This window comes from Pan troglodytes, chromosome 3 (assembly GCF_028858775.2).
Source record: "Pan troglodytes isolate AG18354 chromosome 3, NHGRI_mPanTro3-v2.0_pri, whole genome shotgun sequence".
NCBI lineage: Eukaryota > Metazoa > Chordata > Mammalia > Primates > Hominidae > Pan > Pan troglodytes.
Window position 1 is genome coordinate 190,791,291 of NC_072401.2, and position 20,169 is coordinate 190,811,459.

Genomic DNA, 20,169 nt, shown 5'->3' on the forward strand with positions numbered 1-20,169 from the left:
AAAAGCTCGCATTGCATTGGAATTATCAATTAACTGTGGAGTTTGGATATCATTTGTTTCTGTGCAACATTGGAGGGGTGTGTGTGTGCCCGTCTGTGTCATTCTTTGTTCGCATAAAAAATATCCACAGTATCATCATGGAAAAATGTCAAAGTTATTGATCTGAGAATTCTCAACATTTTATTACACTCACCCACTCTCTCTCTCTCTCTCTCTGTCTATTTTACAAGAAATAACAAGACTATTTTCATGTTTATGTCTATGCAGCCTAATATCATCATCAGTGGCCACATGTTGCTCAGGACTTGAAATGTGGCTAGGTCAAATTAAGGTGTGTTGTAAATGTAAACTACACACCAGATTTCAGAGTTAGTATTATAAAATGCAATATATCTTCATCATTCTCTCGCTTACCTGTTAACATAATATTTTGAATATATACAGTAAAATATATTATTAAAATTAATTTTATTCATTTCTCTAACTTTTCCAGTATGGCTAGGATAAAAACTTAAATTACATGTGTGACTTGCATTACATTTATATTGAATAGTGCTGATTGGGATAACATTTTAGGTTTGAGAATGACCACAGTGATTTCACCCCTAAAGAATTAAAGATCACAGGATTAAGTCATTTATCAAGGGAGCTAGTTAGCAGCATTACCACAGGTAATTTCTGGAATCCCTGATGTCCTGTCCAATCATCTTTGCAGCACGTCCTCATGCATGTGAAGCACCTGCTTTCACTGTAACTCTTTGAAATCAGTGATCTGTAAATTCATCATGCATTGCTCATTAGTGGAAGTATTCTTCAAATTACTTTTTGTTACACAATTATTAAATACCATTTTCTGCTCATTTTTACTACCGTTAGCAATAGGATGCATTTTTTAAGGAAAATATTTGTGTCAATATATTAATGTCATGTAAATATATATATGTAGAAAGTAAAAATTTCCCTCTTCAAAGTTTCCCTTCTTGTTAAAGAATAAATCATAAGTGTTTGAAATAATAGTTTCTTTTAAAAACTAACTTTCTTCAAGCTTCCTTGCTTTGTGCTAATAACTCTTTGTTAAGCCCTATCCTATGTAGCTGTTGGACATGCTCACAGGCATGTTCCAGCTCACAGCCTATGCCCCTTCCTTATGTGGAAATGTTGTTGCTTCTTTAAATCTTTCATAACCAACTTCCTTCTTTCCTTTATTCTCCCTTGCCTTTGCCTATTTAAGGAAGTTTTAGATTGTTAGCAAATCGGGTATCACTTTACACTGTGAGGTTCGGCTCCAGCCAATGGATGCAGAACACAGCAGTAGGGAGGACCCAAATGCATCCAGGATAACTATGCCTGCTTTTCCTATGTTTGCTGTGCTCCCACGGCAAGACTGCTGGTGAGTGTACCCTTTCTGCAGAAAGTAAAAATTGCCTTGCTGAGAGAATTAAATTTATGTTCAAATGCTATTTCTTTGTGGCACTGGGGAACAAGCATTTTGCATTCCTAACATATAAGATGTATTTGATATAGGTTTTTTCTACTCAATTGAAAAAGCTATATGACTTAGAAACTTACACACTGTAATTTGGTTGTTCAAATATGTAACACTTTATTATAGGGCTTTCATATTTGAAAAATAGTTTATTAGCACTTATGAAAATGAAGCATGACTGTTGTCATTTACCTATGATACTGTCACAAAGGTTCCCTGTCTGAGACTTTTAATATATTTATAATGTGGACATTTTACAAATTAACAAACTTCTTAATGCATGCTCTTAATGGACTAAGAATACCCTTTTAAACTTTTATATGTTTACATTTTATTACAATTAATAACAAAACATTACGTTGGTTGAGCTCTTTTTATATGAATATAAAACAGAAACTAATAATTAACAGGAGAATGTATACAGCTTGGGGTAATTCACTTAGCCTAAATGTGAATGTTTCTACATAGCTACTGGCAGTTTACATTTCTGAAAAGAAATATTGGCATTACAGAGTTGCAAACTTACTTTTGATATCTATTGTGTTAATGTTTAAAAATAAAAATTTGAGATAATATAAAACATTGTGTTCCTCTATTATTGACAAACCCAGAAATGAGAACGTTTTAAATTTAATCGAAGGCACTTAATTTTTCAAACCACAAAACTTTCCAATGCTTTGAAGAACTCATTTACAAATAAATGTCAGTACATATACATGAAACCTGTTCCTGTCAACAATACTGCATTAGAAGGTATTGATTATAAAGGGTAAGCCCCGAGGTAGAAACAACCTTCCCACTGTTTCTCATTCCGGACTCTTCTATTTCCAGTCCAGTCTCAAAGAGAACTGATGGACTGACCACCTTTGTATATCATCTTCAAGCCGTTTATCTTCATTCAACAAGTAATTTTGGAGCACCTATTTTGTGCCAGTTACCCTCATAAGCACAAAAGAGAAAAATGTCCCTCTCTGCTTTTGAGGGATTTAACTTCTAATGTGGGAGAAAGAAGGAAATCTAACAGTGAGTAAATACTACAGTATTTTGAAAGATGGAAATGTTATGAACAAAGACAAATTTGGAGTAGGGCATAGGAGATTCTGAGGGGTGGTGTTGGAATTTTAAATAGGGGGATTTCAGCAGGTGATATTTGATTAGAGACTGGAAAGAGATGAAGGTATCAGCCATTCAACTATTTGGGAAGAGCATCTCAGGCAGAGAGAAGAGCTTGTGCAAAAACTTTAAGTTGGTAAGGGGCCTGCAGTGTCTAAGAAATATCAAGGGGGCCATCATGGCTAGAGAAGAGTGAGCAAGAGGAAAATGTTGGGAGACGCAATCAGAGAGGTCACAGGGAGCCAAATCATGTAGCGTTGCATGGGCCATGGTGAAGGCTTCGACTTTTGCTTTAGTGAGCTTGGGAGCCATGATGGAATTCTGAGCAGAGGTTTGTCTTATAGGGATAACACTGTCTGCTACAAGACTACAGGGAGCCAAGAGCAGAGGTAAGATCATCAACCCAGGTCAGCAGGCTTGGATCAGGACGGCGGCAATGGAGGGAGTAAGACGTGGCTGGCTTCTGCAGATACTATAAAGGTGGAGCAAACAGGATGCCCTCACGGCCTGAATGTTAGTATGAGAAAAGGAAAGGTCAAAGGGAACTGCAATCTTTGGGTCTCAGAGGTTGGAAGGGTGGAGTTACTATTAACTCAGATGGGAAAGTCTGACAGGGGTTGGGGTGGGAATAGGTTTTAAGATTGAAGTCAAACATTCAGTGAAGATTGAGATGTGGGTAATAATCCAACTAGGCCTGTCGGGTGGTAGGCAGCTCGACACAGCAGTCTAGAGTTAGGGAGAAAGGACAGAGCTAGAGCTACATATTTGGGAGTTATCTGCATATACATGATGATCTGAAGCTATGGGAGTGGCATTGGTTCAAGAAATACTAGATTTTATAGCAAAACAAAACTAAATTAACAAGCAAACAAACCCTAAAAACATGGCTAAAGCATGATAAACTTTTCTTATTTACATAAATGCAAAAATAAATGTTTTCATAAGCAGTCAACTCCTCTTCAAGTTTTTCAGTGAAGCCTACTCTAGCTATTTTATTCCAGGGGTCAGCACACGATGGCCCGAGGACCAAACCTGGCCCACCACCTGCTTTAGTAAATAAACATATTGCAACACAGTCACACCCACTCATTTCGTCTGTGGCTACTTTCACACCACATGACAAAGCTGTGTAGGGGCTATCAAGTCCATACAGCCTACATAGCCTAAAATAAAAATATTGACTCCCAGCTAATCACAGAAAAGCTTTCCAACCCTGCTCTGTAACACTGCAACTGACGCACGTTTGTTCTATTTTTATTTCACCAGAGCATGATCACCTTCTGAAGTATGATTACATTTAAAAATTTTAAAGGCAACTGATTCTACATCAAAAGCTTGTTAAAATAACTCCTCTTCTAGTCTTCTGCTCTTACCCGTGGGTTTTTATTCAAATTTAAGCCCAGACTTATGCTGTGTAGGAGAAGTGAAAGGCAAAATTAATGGAGGGTTAAACAGGCTACTGTTAATATCCCTTCATCCTCTCTGTCCATTTCACAAGTCTTTGTTACTCCATTAAATTAAAAAAAAAAAAAAGGTCACAGCCAAAATTTTTAAGATGACATGTTTTGATCCAGAAACATATGTCACATCAGGATTTTTTCTACTGAACATATTTATTTTATACATATGTGAGTAGTTTATAATTCAAAAGACTCAGGTAGTATTGAACAATCCTGAAAAAATTCCATTAGCTTTCGGCTACTGAATATTTAGGTTTTAACACCTATATAATTAGAGGTTTTAAATTCAACAGTCTCTAGCAATATTAGAAATATCTAGTATACAAATGTGGTTAGCAGTATTATACCCCTTAAGATTTGTAATTTAACAGTGAGAGAATAATTTTATCTTCAGAAAAAAAAAACAGATGCAAAAGAGCTGGCTACAGTGTAATATCCCCTCAAAAGTCAAATGTGTTATGAAGTAATTTTTACAATACTTACATTGAGTGCTCTAAGGTTTCTGAGAGCGGGTGGTGCACGCTTCTCCATGAAGGAAAAGGGCCGTGCTCTATGCCACCGTTTGTTTTATCTGCGAATGTTCTGCAGGGTCTTATGATTCTACCATAAACAGGGATCTGAGGATCTGAATATTCTACACCCTGGGAGTCCGTGGAATTCCCTGGAGAAAGATCCTCCGTCTTGCGAAGAGAGTGGAAACCACGGCAGAAGCTCTTTCTTGTTCTTAGTGAACAACGACCTGGTGACCTCCAGGAAATCAGTAAACACATCCAGAGGAAGGAGACCCCTGCCTTTCACAGGTGATATCTGGCAGAAGTGTAAGTGGCCATTTCAAGTGATAAGGAAGGAAGACGAGGCTGTGGCTGTTACTAGAACTGTCCATCACTAGCCTGTCGAAACAGTTTTTTCTAAGTCTCCTCATTATACATTATTAAATTACACCCAAAAAACGCTGTTGAAAGTCATCATATGGGAAAATATATTAGATGATTAAAGAGGAGAAAACAGCACAGAGCTCTCAAAAGGGACATGAATACAGCCTCGCCCATAATTGAGATCAACCCTACAAGCAGCCACATAGAAAGAGACCCACAGAATTCCACAGACCCCTAACAATATCCAGACCTCACAGAGCCACAGGGTAGAAAGGCCCCTCCTGGGGAGTTAAAAATCCCCGAGGCGCAGATCTAAAGGTCATTCGTTGAGGCACTGAAGGACAGCAGAGCATGGGAGGGCTGCGAGCGTCCCCCGCCAGGTGCAGGCAAGGCTACAAGGAGGGGAGGTGCACCCACCACGTGAGGCAAGGCTGCAGGGAGGGGAGGCGCACTCACCAGGTAAGGCAAGGCTACAGGGAGGGGAGGCGCACCCACCAGGTGAGGCAAGGCTGCAGGGACGGGGAGGTGCACCCACCAGGTGAGGCAAGGCTGCAGGGAGGGGAGGCACACCCACCAGGTGAGGCAAGGCTACAGGGAGGGGAGGCGCACCCACCAGGTGAGGCAAGGCTGCAGGGACGGGGAGGTGCACCCACCAGGTGAGGCAAGGCTGCAGGGAGGGGAGGCGCACCCAACACGTGAGGCAAGGCTGCAGGGAGGGGAGGCGCACCCACCAGGTGAGGCAACGTTGCCGGCTGGGGGAGGGCACACTAGAAAACACTCTGACAGCTTCTGACAAACTTAAACATGCATTTGTCGTGTGTGCCAAGCTGTCCTTTCTTAGATACCTAGCCATGAGACGTTAGCATTTATGTACATTCGAACATTCGTGTGTGACTGTGTATAGCAACTTTATTCATAATTGTTGAAAACTGGAAACACTGTTTTTTTTAAACTGCTAAAAGGAGAAACATACTTTACTGTGAACCCTTCGCAGATGCACTTTGAGAGGTTGAAGTTTCCTTATATTCTTAGCTTGTTGATAGTTTTTGTAATGAATGGGGGTTAAATTTTGGTAATTTTTGGCATCTATTGAGATGATCGTGTGTGTTACTTCTTTAGCGTATTCATATAGCAAATTACATTGTTTTAGTTTTAACTGTTAAATGAACCTTGCTTGGCCAGGATAAGACACACTTTGTGATGATCTATTATCCATATTATGTATCACTCTTTTCTACTTACAAAAATTGTCTTGAGAGGTGTCGTGCCCATGTTCAAGACGGATAATATAAGGTCCTATAGTTGGCTTTTCCTTGAATGTCTTTCTCTGGTTTTAGTAGCAGGATAATTATGATCTCACAAAGTGAGTTGGGAAGTATCCCCCTCTACTTCTACTATCAGAAAGAGTTTGTGTAGAATTTATAATATTTTTTCCTTAAGTATTTTTTCTTTTTTAGAATTCACCAATTTAGTCACTTGTGGATAGAGTTTTCTTTTTTGGAAGTTATTTAACTACAGATCAATTTCTTTAATATACATAGACTATTTGAGTTATGTATTCCTTCCTCATGAGCTTAAGTACTTTGTAGCTTTCAAGGAATTTGTCCATTTCATCTAAGTTATAAAACATAAGGCATAAAATAGTTCCTAATATTTATTTTTCATTCTTTAAGTGACCTCAAGGTGTGTAGAATTGTCCCATATTTTATTCCTGATATTGAGAGTTTCTATCTTTTCTCTTTTTGTTTCTTGGTTGATCTGACTCATTGATTAATTATATTGATCTTTTCAAACAAAGCATTTTGGGTTTCACTGATATTTTCTATATTTTTTCAATTTCATTAATTTCTTCTCTCATATTTACTATTTCTTTTTTTCTATTTGTTTTGGGTTCAATTTACTTCCTCTTACCAGTTTTTAAGGTGGAATCTAATCAATAATATCTGAATTTCCTTATAGAAGTTTTGACACTACAAATTTCCCTCTAAGCACTGTTTTATCAGCACCTCATACATTGTGAAACATTTTGTTTTATTTTTATTCAACACATAATATTTCCTCATGTCTTTTTGACTTCCTCTTTCACCCACGTGTTATTCATAAAAGAGTGGCTTAATTTTTAAATATTTTCAGATATTCCACCTGTATGTCAACCACTGACTTCTAGCTTAATTCTATTATGTCCAGAGAACATAGTTTATTTTAATTTTAGAAAAAATTATTATGGTTTGTTTTATGCCAGAATATGGTCTACCTTGGTGAATAATCCATACACACTTTAAAAGAATGTATATTATTCTGCTCTTGTGTTGAGTGTTCTATAAACGCATTTTCTATAAATGCTCAATCTGTGGGTAGTTTTTTTCAGATTGTCAATACCCTAACTAACTTTCTACTTGTTCTGTCAATTGATACTGAAAACTTGAAGTTCTCTACTACAATTATGAATGTGACTATTTTGTTTTATTTCTACTAGGCTTTGCTTTATATATTTTGAAGGTCTTTTATCAGGTGCACACACATTTAGGATTATTATGGCTTCCTAGTGGCTTTTCCCTTTTACATGCCCTGCTTGCTTCATGGGACTATGTGATTAATCAAACTGCCTGAAGCTTTGCATTTAAATGATCTAGTTTCTTGTCGAGTATATTATTATTTGATTAGAAATAAATCCAAATACCTTTTTTAAAATGCAAGAATATTTAAAAATTAGTAATCAGAACCTTGGATAATTTTATATCACCAGAGTTTGGGGAAATATTCTGAAATAAAAACTTTAAAAGTTAGCATCATCAAAATTAAAGGTAAGAGTGTAGAAAAAATATTCAAACATCGCAATGATTATGATTATGTACAGCTCTTTCTTGCCAATTTTCTGTCCTTTACATTAAATCCTTCATCACTTAAATTCACATAAATGCATAAAATTGATAAAACTTGTTTCTTCCTATCGTGCTATGTTTTCTACTTTACCATTACAGACGTTTAAAAACTAAAATGGTCTACATTTTCCCTCACACTACACTAAGAAGACTATCCCACAAGGAAAAAAAATTATGTACTCGACACAATTTTAGATGAAAAATGACCAAATCATCAAGAAAAGCTTGAAAATATAATTTACATACTATAAAATTCAACTTCTTAAAGTGAAAAATTCAGTGCTTTTTTTTGTGTATTCATGAACATGTGGAACCATCACAAGTATCTAGTGCCAGAATATTCCATCTCAAAGAGAAACCCACACCAGTTAATAGTCACTCACCATTTGCTCCTCTCCTGGCTCTGGAAACCACTAACTTTCCTGTGTCTTTCAGTCTCTGGATCTGCCTCTTCCTGATATTCCATGTGAGTATTATGATTATACAATACATGGCCTTTTGTCTTGGGCTTCATCTACATAGATTAGTTGTCAAGTTTCATTCATGTTGTCGTACGAATCAATGCCTCATTTTTTATGACTGAATAATATATTTGTATGAATATACTACATTTTGTAGGAATATACCACATTTTACTTATCCATTCACCTGCTGAATGTTTCAGTTGCTTCTGTTTTTTAGCTATTATGAATAAGGCTGCTGAAACATGCATGCAAAAGTTTTTGTGTCAACACATTGTCTGAGTCCAATTTGTGTTGCTATAAAGGAGTATGTGAAGCTGGGTTATTTACGAAGGAAAGATGATTTTTTTTTTTTTTTTTTTTTTTTTTTTAGCTCAAGCTCTGCAGGCTCTACAGAAAGCACGGCACCAGCATGTGCTTAACTTCTGGTGACGGCTTTGGAGATGCTGCAACGCATGCTGGAGAAGGTCAAAGGGGAAGTGGGCATGGGTGAAGGGGGAGCAAACTCAGGGGCATCCTGGCTTTATAAGAAGCCACCATCATAGAAACAAAGTCATTTGCCGGAGAACCAATACAGCCTTGTGGGAGCAAGAACTCACCACCACTAAAGGCACCAAGCTAGTCATGAGAGATCTCCTCCCGTGGCCCTAACACCTCCCACCAGGTCCCCCTCCCAACAGGTGACATTGGGAATTGAGATTTGGGGGGAACAAGCAAACCATATCCAACCATTGCCCAAATGTTTTGAATTCTTTTGGATATATACTGAGGCATGGAGCTTCTGGGCCATCTGAGAACTCTTAAGTTTAATCATGTGAGGAGCTGCGTCACTTTACATTGTACCAGGAATGTAAAAGTGTTCCAATTCCTCTATAACTTCTCCAACATGTCAAAGTGTCTTTTCATTACAGCTGTCCCAGTGGGAGTCAAATGTATCTCAATGTGGCTTTGATGTACATTTCCCTCTGGTTAATGATGTTGGGTGTCTCTTCATCTGTTGTTGGCAACTTTAATATTTTCTTTAAAGAAATGGCTACTCAAATCCTTTGCCATTTTGAGTTGTATTCTGTCTTTTTATTAAGTTGTAAGTGTTCTTTTTATACATTCTGGACACCAGACCCTTATCAGATAAATGATTTGCAAATATTTTCTCCCACTGTCTCAGTTGTCTTTTCACTTATTTGATAGTGTTCTTTGAAACCCAAAAGTTTTAGTTTGATGAAGTTCAATTTATCTACTTTTTTCATTTTCTTGTGTTTTTATTATCTAAGAAAACAATACCTAACCCAAGATAATGAAGACTTACACCTATGTGTTATTTTAAGAATTGTGTGGTTTTAGCACTTACATTCACATCTTCAATCCGTTTCAAGTTGATTTTTCTATATGATGTGAAGCAGGGATCTAGCTGCATTTTTTTTTTTTTTTTGCAAGTGGAAACTCAGTCATTACAGCACCTCCTACAGAGAAGACTATTCTTTCTGCACTAGAATTTCTTGACATTTGTTGGAAATCAATTGACCATTAATGTGTGGGTTTATTCCTGGACCCCCGATTCTATTCCATTGAGCTATGTCTATCTCCATACTAGTACCACACAGTCTTGATTATTATAGCTTTGTGTTAAATTTTAAAATTGGGAAGTATAAGTGCTCCAACATGTTTCTTCCTCAAGATTGCATTGGCTCTTCTGGGCCTCTTGCATTTACATAAATTTTAGGACTAGGTGTCATGTCTGAAAAAAAAAAACCAGCTAGAGTTTTTGTAGAAATTGTTTGAATCTATAGATACACTTGGGTAGAATTTCCATATTAACAATGCTAAGTTTTCTAATCCTTAAACACAGATATATTTTCTTCTATCTAGGTCATCTTTAAGTTCTTTAAAATATGTTTTGTAGTGTTCAATGTGCAAGCCTTGAACTTCTCTTATTAAATTATCCTTATATATCTTATTTTTTAATGCTATTGAAATTTGAACTGCTTTTCTAATTTTACTTTTGGATTGTTCATTGATATGGTATAGAATATAATTAGCTTTTATATATTAATCATTTATTCTATAACCTTACATTTATTAGCTCTAATAATGTTTTGAGAGTGACCTTAGAACTTTCTATATGTAAGATAATGTCATCTGCAAATAGACATAGATTTTTATATTCGTTTTCATCTGAGTGTTTTTTTGGTTTTTCTTGCCAAGTTTCCTTCCTAAATCAACAGCACAACACCAAACAGGAATGGTCAGAGTGGCCACCCTTCTTTGTTCCTAATATTAGGAAGAAGGCACTCCTATTTTACCATTAAGTATCATGTTAGTTAGGAATTTTTTATAGTTTTTTTATTAATTTAAGGAATTTCTTCCTATCCCTAGTTTAAGTTTTTTTCTAATGAAAATGTATTGGATCTTGTCAAATGCTTTCTCTGCATCTATTGAAATGATCTTTTTTCTTTGTGTTATTCATGTTGTATATTATAATAATTGAATTTCATATTTTGAACCATTCTTGCATTCTAGGGATAAATTCCATTTGGTCATGTCACAGAAATCTTTTTATATGTTGCCTTATTGGTTGCTAGAATTCTACTGAGGGTTTTTCAATACTCACAAGTGGCATTGATATGTGGTTTTCTTGTGGTATCTTTATCTGGCTTTGTTATCAGGATAATACTAGCCTCATGGAATAAGTTACGATGTGTTCTTTCCCTTTCTATTCTTTAGAAGAGTTTATAAAGAATTGGTACTCATGTTTCTTTAAACTTTGGGAGAATTCACCACCTGTCTGGTGGAGGCCTTTTCTTCATGAGAAGTTTTTGATAATTAACTCAATCTCTTTACTTGTTATAGGTCTATGCAGGTTTTCCATGAAAACTATCAGTTTTGAAAGTTTGTGGGGCTTTTAAAAAATGTGGCCATTTTGTCCATGTTTTCTAATTCATTAGCATACAATTACCAATGATAATCATTTATAACCCTTTTTATTTTTGAAAAGATAGCAACAACCCCTCCTCTCTTTTCTGATTTAATAATGTGATAATAATGTGAGCCTTCTCTCCCCACTCTCTTCAGTCTAACTAAATACCTGTTAATTCTGTTCATCTTTTCAAAGAACCAGGTTTGATTTTGTTAATTTTTAAAATTATTTTTCTATTCTCTATTTATTTCTTCTTACATCTTTACTATTTCCTTCCTTCTACTTGCTTTGGGGTTAGTTCTTTCTTATTTTATATTCCCTGCAAATGGAATATTTGATTATTGATTTTCGGTCTTTCTTCTTTTTTAATACAGATGTTTAGAGTTTTAAATTCCCTTCTAAGCACTGATGTAGCAGCATTCTGTAAGTTTTGTTATAACATGTTTTTGTTTCATTCATCTCAAAATATTTTATAATTTCTGTTGTGAATTCTTTTGACTCACTTGTTATTTAAAAGTGTGCTGTTTAATTTCCACATATTTGTAAGTATTCCAAACTCCTTCTGTTACTGATTAACGGTGTCTTTCAAGTCTTCCATTTTCATGTTGTTTTTCTCCTTTGTTGCTCCATTCATTATTAAAAGTGGGATATTGAAGACTTCAAATATTTACTTTTGTTAAGTTCTATATTTCTTCCTTTAATTCTGTCGGGATTGCTTCCTGTATTTTGAAGCTCTGGTCTTGTAACTGCCCAAGGGGCTCTTCCTGCCTGCTGCATAAAGAATGACCACAGGATTGTAGTAAAGAAAGAGAGTGACAGACACAAGGCCGGCCACGCCACTTGGGAGATGGGGTTTGTACTCAAATCATCTCTTTCAAAGCTCACAGATTTTTTCAAAGGCAGTTTAGGGGAAGGGGCGGGAAAGGCCAGGTAATAGGTGCCGACTGCTGCTTGGTTGGGACAGAGATGAAATCACAGAGGGTGGAAACTGTCCTGTGGGCTGAATCGTGGCTGGGTGGGGCCGCAGGAGCGAGGTTGGCCGGTCGAGATAGAACAATGGGTGTGATGCAGGCAAAAAACCTGAAAAGATGTCTCTAAAGTCCAGTCTTTGGTTCTCCAATAGTGATGTTATTTGCAGGAGTAACTGGGGAATTTGCATAACTTATAACCTGTGGAATAATGGCTGGCAATCATCTCTCTCTGCCTCAGCAGGCCTCAGGCTCCTCTCCTCTGCCTAGTGCCTCTTATTAGCTTACAAAAGCAGTTGAGTTTCCCACCCAGGCCTATTATCATTTTTCAATGACTTCCAATGGCATCCTGGCCCAATAGCCCGGGAATAATTAAGGGAAAGGCAAGGTGGGGGGTGGATTAGCGCAGACCTCTTTCACTGTCATCATTTTCTCACTGTTGTAATTTTTGCAAAGGTGGTTTCAATGTAAGGTATTTTTTGGCAGACATCTTTCTGTTCAGTGGATCAAGAGTAAAACAAATGTTTATTGTTAGACTCTGGCCAGAAAAGTGATCATACCAGAAAATACTCTCTTTTTGTAAACATGTTATTCAAGGACTGAAAACACCTGTAGCACTATTTCTAGAAATGATGCTATGAACAAGTAAAACACTAGCTGGAGAGAATAATGTAGTCACAGATGTAAGACCATAAGGAAAACAAAACAAAACTGAATACACATTAACGCAGTCACTCAGGCATATATAAAGATTCCCTGTGGTTCAGGGCCATAGTGATTACAGTTTGCGGTGATTTTGTTTATAATACAAATTCCAAAAGAACTAAAAATGTTTCAGCTGGAATCCCTGGGTACATTATATTTGTTAAATTTTAGAATCTATCTATCTATCTATCTATCTATCTATCTATCTATCTATCTATCTACTTCTAGTGAGTGGGAGGTAAAGAATAAAGAATGTTTGACTAATGGAAAATTCTCGTATAATATCTATTCATATCACAAGTGTAAGAAGATTTTGATAGAAAAACAAACACATTTGATCATTCAGTGTGAACTCCCTTCGCTCAGCTGGAATTTGTTTTCAACATATCTGGGTTTTCTCATCAGCCTCTAGTTAAAACAGTGAAATTTTGTATTGCGATTTTGTATAGGAAAGATGGTAAATCAGGGATAAGACCCTGAGTGTCGTAACACTGTGAAATCTCACAATTTCACAAGTTTTACTCATTTACTAAACTTGTATGATCATCTATAACCCTGCATTATGGAATAGTTGTGAATTGTGAGATTATTTAATAATAAAGAAGTGTCTTCTCATTTCAGCCTCCAAGCATTGTGGAGAGCTGCTAATACCAAATAAAATAAATTTTCTAGCCACATCATAAAACTGATTGTAGCAGTTGCAGACATCTCCACTTGACCAGCTGGCTTTTTTTAACATTAAAAAGAACTCTGCAGTAACTTCAGAATCCAACCTTGAGAGCTAATTCTAACTTACTTAATAGTGTGAATAGTTTTATAAAGCATTCATTATGGAGTCATTATTCTTTGCAATGTATTTGAATTTGGTCTACAGTGAAAGAAGTTTGGCACTTAGTCTGAGGAATTATCTGTTTTACCATTAAAGATTACATTTCTCCATTTTTCTTAAAAGTTGCAATGTTATCTTTGGCACTACCTGAATGAATTTTTGTTGGAAAAGATGCTAACTTCAGTTTTTAAATGTGGGTAATTTTTTTTTCCAGCAAAATATGAACAAAAACCTAAGAAAGTGACATGGAGCTAAAGCAGTGGCCAAAATTGCCTGAGCGAATAAAATGTCTTTAATTAATTGGCCTTAGTGTGTAAGAAACAAAATAATGTTTCCTGTTTTATACATGCCCATTTTTAGTAGTTTATTAATGTCAAACTTAAAAAATAGCAGTAATTGAATATGATTTCTATGGGAAAAAACTTGTGTAAAGCAGGAGTAATAAATGTAAGTGTTTTTATTTTACTTATACCTAGAAGAAGAATTTCTCACTTAACTAGGTTGAGATAATATGTATTTGCATTGATTTGTCTCTGCTATATTTTTATATGGGGCATGTTCAGTTGTATTTTGGTAGATATTTTGAAATAAAATTTTCAGCCGTGTTGCAATGAAAATAAATCTAGAAAATTGACGGATATATTTCCCAGGCAAAAATATCCTTAACTAATCCTAGCTTTGCAGCTCGGCTCATTACTGCATGTCCTCTGAATTGATTTTACTATCCAGAGTTTCAGAGACCTGTTTTCAGTATACTGTTTACTGTTATTCCTATGCAGATTTGCAATATCGGAAAGTTACCTGCATGATTTACTGTTGTTTATCTGGAATCCTTTTAAGAGAAAGGCACTGCAATTGATCTTAATAGAAACATGTTCACAGAAAATTTAGCATGAAGAGTACAACCAAGACTCCTTAGATTGCTTTAATATTGAAAGAAGAAACACAAAGAAATATACTTGTGTATCAATAACTACCTTTTGTAATACAATAAAAAGTTAATTACCAGAAGGCAATTTTACCAAAATAATGTACTGCCTTGCTAAAGCTGCCTTTTTTGTTTTCCAAAGAAAAACAGTACAAAACAGATACGTACTGACAAGTTAGAAACAAGTTGGAGGATTGAAGATTCAACAGAACTGTGTCAAGAATGCTGCAGATTATGATACAAACCATTGTGAGATTTCTTTTTCTGAAAATATGTGTGAGGATTCCCATGTGAGTTCTGCTCAGACAATGCAAAATACTGCCTCATCGCAATTAGATAAGAAATCCTTTTGTTTAGTTACAAGTAGAATGAGACATAAAATATCATAAAAGTGGAAGATCTTTTCTGTTATGCTACTGCAGAGTTCCTAAGCTTGTAAAATCTGAAATAGCTTATAGTTTTTTAAACTGTTTTTTCAATACTTAATAATAGTTAAGTGAACATGGTTTCCGAACCAAGCATCAGGACGTATGTTCCAATATCTCTTATTCTCCTCTCCCAGAACTAGAACATTCTATTTGGAACTTTGTTCTGCTGATGAATGTAGAACATGAACAACATGAGTAAAATAATAGAAAAAAAGGCTGATAGATCAACCAGGTGAAAGCAATGATCCATTTAGTCAAAAATATTCTAATTTAACATCTTCTCTCTTTTTTAGCACTATGCTACAATTTAGAAATATAAACAAGACCCCATGCTCTTTGCTCAAAGGAGCTAATTTTGACAGGACAGGGGATCTTGAAATACCGGAAATATTAAAATACTGAAAGTGTCTGATATGAGACATTGGTGGCAGCTCACTGGTTTGCAGTTTGAGTTCAGGCAACCAAATCAAAACAAAACAAAACTCTAACAACCCTCAGAATTAAAAAACATAATTCAGAGCTGCTACATGTTTAAAGCAGACATGAGTTGTGGAGATGCCCAATGGAAGGAAGGGAAAGCTCCTTAGAAGTGGTCATTTTTGTGGCTTTGAGTGAATTAACGTGGTCAAAGAACTCAAAAGGAGCTCTTTAGAGAACAGTCAGCACTGCAAAGGATCCTTTAAATAGGCAAGTAAAATTTAGAACATAATAATCAACAATGATATCTTGCATGTATTTTCATATTTGCAGTGTAACCAGTTTACCATTTTTGCTAGTCATAATAATTAAAATTTTAGTTTTAACTATTAGGGAATTGTGAGTGGTAAGAGCGGAAAGTAGGGAATCCACTTCTGCTTCTTAGAAAAAATTTTCACTAAAGTTGAAGACTATTTTTTTTAATGGGTTCTCCTTTCTTAAGAGTAGCATAAAGAAGTCAGGCGATTCCAATCCATAGAGTGTAAATATGAAAACAGGACAACAATAGTAGAAAGAATCATTTGAGGGCATTGGAAAATGACCAAACGCCAGCAACAATGAGAGAAATGTTTGCTATGAAAATCTGCTTTACCACATCAAGTAAAAAGGTCAGCTTTGGGGGTTTTGCCTAGGGATATTCCCGACTTCCCCCAATGTAGGCAGTATAAGCCCGTGACTTTACCAGTTAGAGGTGGTAGACAAGGTTTGGGGTAACCAGTAAAGCAGCTGAACATTTAAGGATGATATTTTTGAAATAAGAAAGGCTCAGTCACATAGAGAAGCCCCATAAAAGGGATGAGACACTAAACACATCATCGCACAACTACTAAACGATGCATGTGTGTGGAGATGATAGAAAGCACAGTAAAACTGAATCCTTGGAAAGAACTGTGAATTCGCTGATCTTTGACTGTGTTCTTTAATCTGAACCACGCCTGAGTGACAGAGAGTGGGAATCTTTCTGGCTTGGGGTGTTTCAGCATAGCCTCTGCATAAATAACTGCATAATCACTAAGCAGTAGAGCTGAAGACCCCAGAAAGCTAGCCATGAACAAATACACAAATAGGTACTCCCAATGGGAAAATGGAAATATTGAAAAAGAAGTAGACATTCTAGAGATTTAAAAAGGACAATGTGTGGAATTAAAAAAAATAACTAGAGGCTATAACAGCAGATTTGAGATGGTGAGAGAAAGAATAAAGGAACCCAGATTTAGATGAATAGAAATAATCTAATACGATGAAATTGTTTTTAAGATGAAGGAAAACAAGAGCTTCAGTAATCTGAGGGCTAATTTCAATAAAGCAATAATTAAAATTCCCAAAAGACAGTAGAGATAGGGAGCAGAAAACCAAATTTAAGTTATGGCCAAAAACTTCTCGACTTTTATAAAAGTTTCAATTTGTAGGTCAAAGAAGTTCACAAACCCCAAATAAGATAAATGCAAAGAAAATTATGACTAGACACACAGACACACTCTTGTAAACCATAGATAATGAAGAAAAAATTAAATAATATATCACATATAAAGGAAAGAACAATAAATAATGGTTAATTTCAGAAAAAACAGTGGACAGAAAACATTAGAATGATATAAAATCAACCAAAAATTCCATATTCAAGAATACTACCTAGCAGAAATGAACATGAAATAAGACATTTCCAGCTTATCAGAAACTTAGGAGAATTAGTTGTTAACAGGCATGCCCTACATACAAGAAATGATCCAGTTAAGTCCTTCAGGTCTGAGGAAGAGTGTACCAGATGAGACCTTCCATGAACAAAAATAGAAGCACTGAAAGAGGTAAGTATCTGGGCAAACACAAAATATTACACACACACACACACACACACACATATTCATACATAAATGTTTGTATATACATTCTTTTTATCTCTTAATTTTTAAACAGCATATGATTGTATAAAGCAAAGTTACAACAGTGTTTCTTTTTCAGTTTATTTTATGTGTTTGTATACAACATTTGAATATAATAAAAAGGCAGATTGAATGAAGCAAATTTTCTATATTCTGTAAGAAATAAGTCAACATTAAATTAAAGTCGATTTTGATAAGTTAAAATAATATTGTCATCACTAGAGCAACTCTGAAAAAAATTCAAAGATATATAGCTAACTACTCAGTAGTGGGGTTAAAAAGATACACTACAAGTGTCTGTTCAATACTGAAAAGGGCAGTAAAGGAGGAAGAAAAAAAAAGGAATAAGACTAATAGTAAACAAATAACAAAATATCAGTCTCACCACGCTACTAACCATCATTTTAAATGTAAATGGACTAAATATTCCAGACAAACTTCAAACATTATTAGATTTTTTTAAGCAATGAAAATAGACTTAAGAGTAAGAAATATTTACAGTGACAAAGAGATATTTTGTAATGGTAAAAGAGTCTCAGGGAAGGAAGATGCAACATTTATAAATTTTCTTCCACCAAAAAACAGATATCCAAAATAATTACAACAAAATATGACATAATTAAAATAAGGGAAAAAATTTAAAATGTTAATACTTTAGGAATCTATAAAAGTAGTACAAAAATATTATAAGAATACAGAAGACTTGAACAAGAATATAAATTTCTTTAACCTAATTGATACTTAGAAAATATTCCCTGCAATAAGACAAGATTTTGCCTATTCTTCCAAGCACACATACAATATTGACATAAGATAGACAATATGGTGGGCTGTAAAACACATCTCAAAATTTAAAAGGATTAATATAATAAAGAATATATCCACTAACAACAGAGAAAAACAGTAGATATTAATAACAAATAAACTGGTGGAATTGCCCAGCAACTGAAAACTAAACAACATACTTTTATCCACTGGTCAAAGGAGAAATCTCAAGGAAATTAAAATGCATTTAACCAAAGGAAAATAAAAACATGAGGAAAATTGTCCTATAGATAAAGCAGCACTTAGAGGTAAATTTACAGCTTTTTATAAATTTCATAGAAATTTACTTCATTGTTGCTGCTTATAGAAATAATAGAAACCTCTATACAAACTTTTCCAGAAAATAAATAGTAATACTTTCCAATTTATTGAGTCCAATATTATCATAATACCAAAGCCAAACAAATAAATTTTTAAAAACCATGTAGATCAATATATGCAAGACTTCTTAATCAAATGTAAACAAAATAAATCCAACAATACATATCAAGTTTAATGTTTTCTGAATAACTCAGCATTATCTCTGCAATATAAAATTGGTTTAATATCTAAATCTATCAAAGCAATTCACCATATTAATTAAATAAAAGAGATTATATGATCATTTCCATTGATACAGAGAAAAAAGACACGGGAGATATTCAACCTCATTAAAAATATGTTCTCTCAGTCTAGAGAAAGAACTCAATAAAAGTAATCTACAAAATTCCTATGGACACCTTCAGAGTTAATAGTCGAATACCGAATGCTTGATACAATATCAGAAACAAGGCAAGGATTTTCATTCTCACCACTTTTGTTTAATATTTCACTGGGTGTTCTGGTCAGGACAATAAGGCAAGAAAAAGAAACAAAACTCATGATAGAATGGGGAGAGAAAAAGTAAAGTGTCGTCAATGACATACAATATTGTTTGTAGAATATTAAGAAATCTAAAAACAAGCTAGCAGAACTAACAAGTCAAATTAGCAAGCCACAAAAATCAGTATAGAAATTTAATAATGTTTACATATACTAGAAACAAATAATCTGCAAATAAAATTTTAAAAATACATTCTTATTTTTTTTTTTTTTTGAGACTGAGTCTCACTCTGTCACCCAGGCTGGAGTGCAGTGGCACGATCTTGGCTCACTGTAATCTCTGTCTCCCAATTTCAAGAGATTCTTCTGCCTCAGCCTCCTGAGTAGCTGGGACTACAGGCGCCTGCCACCACGCCCGGCTAATTTTTGTATTTTAGTAGAGATGGGGTTTCACCATGTTCATCAGGCTGGTGTTGAACTCCTGACCTCAGGTGTTCCTCGGGTTCCTAAAGTGCTGATTACAGGTGTGAGCCACCACACCCAGCCTACTTTTATGTTTTTTTTCTGTTTCTTCCAAACTACCATTTCTCTTCATTAATTATCTCCCTGTATATATATATATATATATATATATATATATTTTTTTTTTTTTTTTTTTTTTTTGAGATGGAGTCTCACTCTGTCGCCCAGGCTGGAGTGCAGTGGCGCCATCTCGGCTCACTGCAAACTCCGCCTCCTGGGTTCCCGCCATTCTCTGGCCTCAGCCTCCCTTGTAGCTGGGACTACAGGCACCGCCACCACGCCCAGCTAATTTTTTGTATTTTTAGTAGAGACAGGGTTTCACTGTGTTAGCCAAGATGGTCTCGATCTCCTGACCTCGTGATCCGCCCGCCTCGGCCTCCCAAAGTGCTGGGATTCCAGGCGTGAGCCCCCGCGCCCGGCCAAAATACATTCTTCATAGCACCACACTGGCTTCAGAAAGCTTTGCTGTTGGAAATTCAGAACTTTCTTTTGTTTCAGTTAACCTACTTCTTACGGCCGCATCCCAGACCACGTCATCATTCAAAAGTATTCTGTCTCTCAAAGTGTAAATCCTGAGATTCTCCTCCTATGTGTTTCTCTTTCCCTATCCCAGCA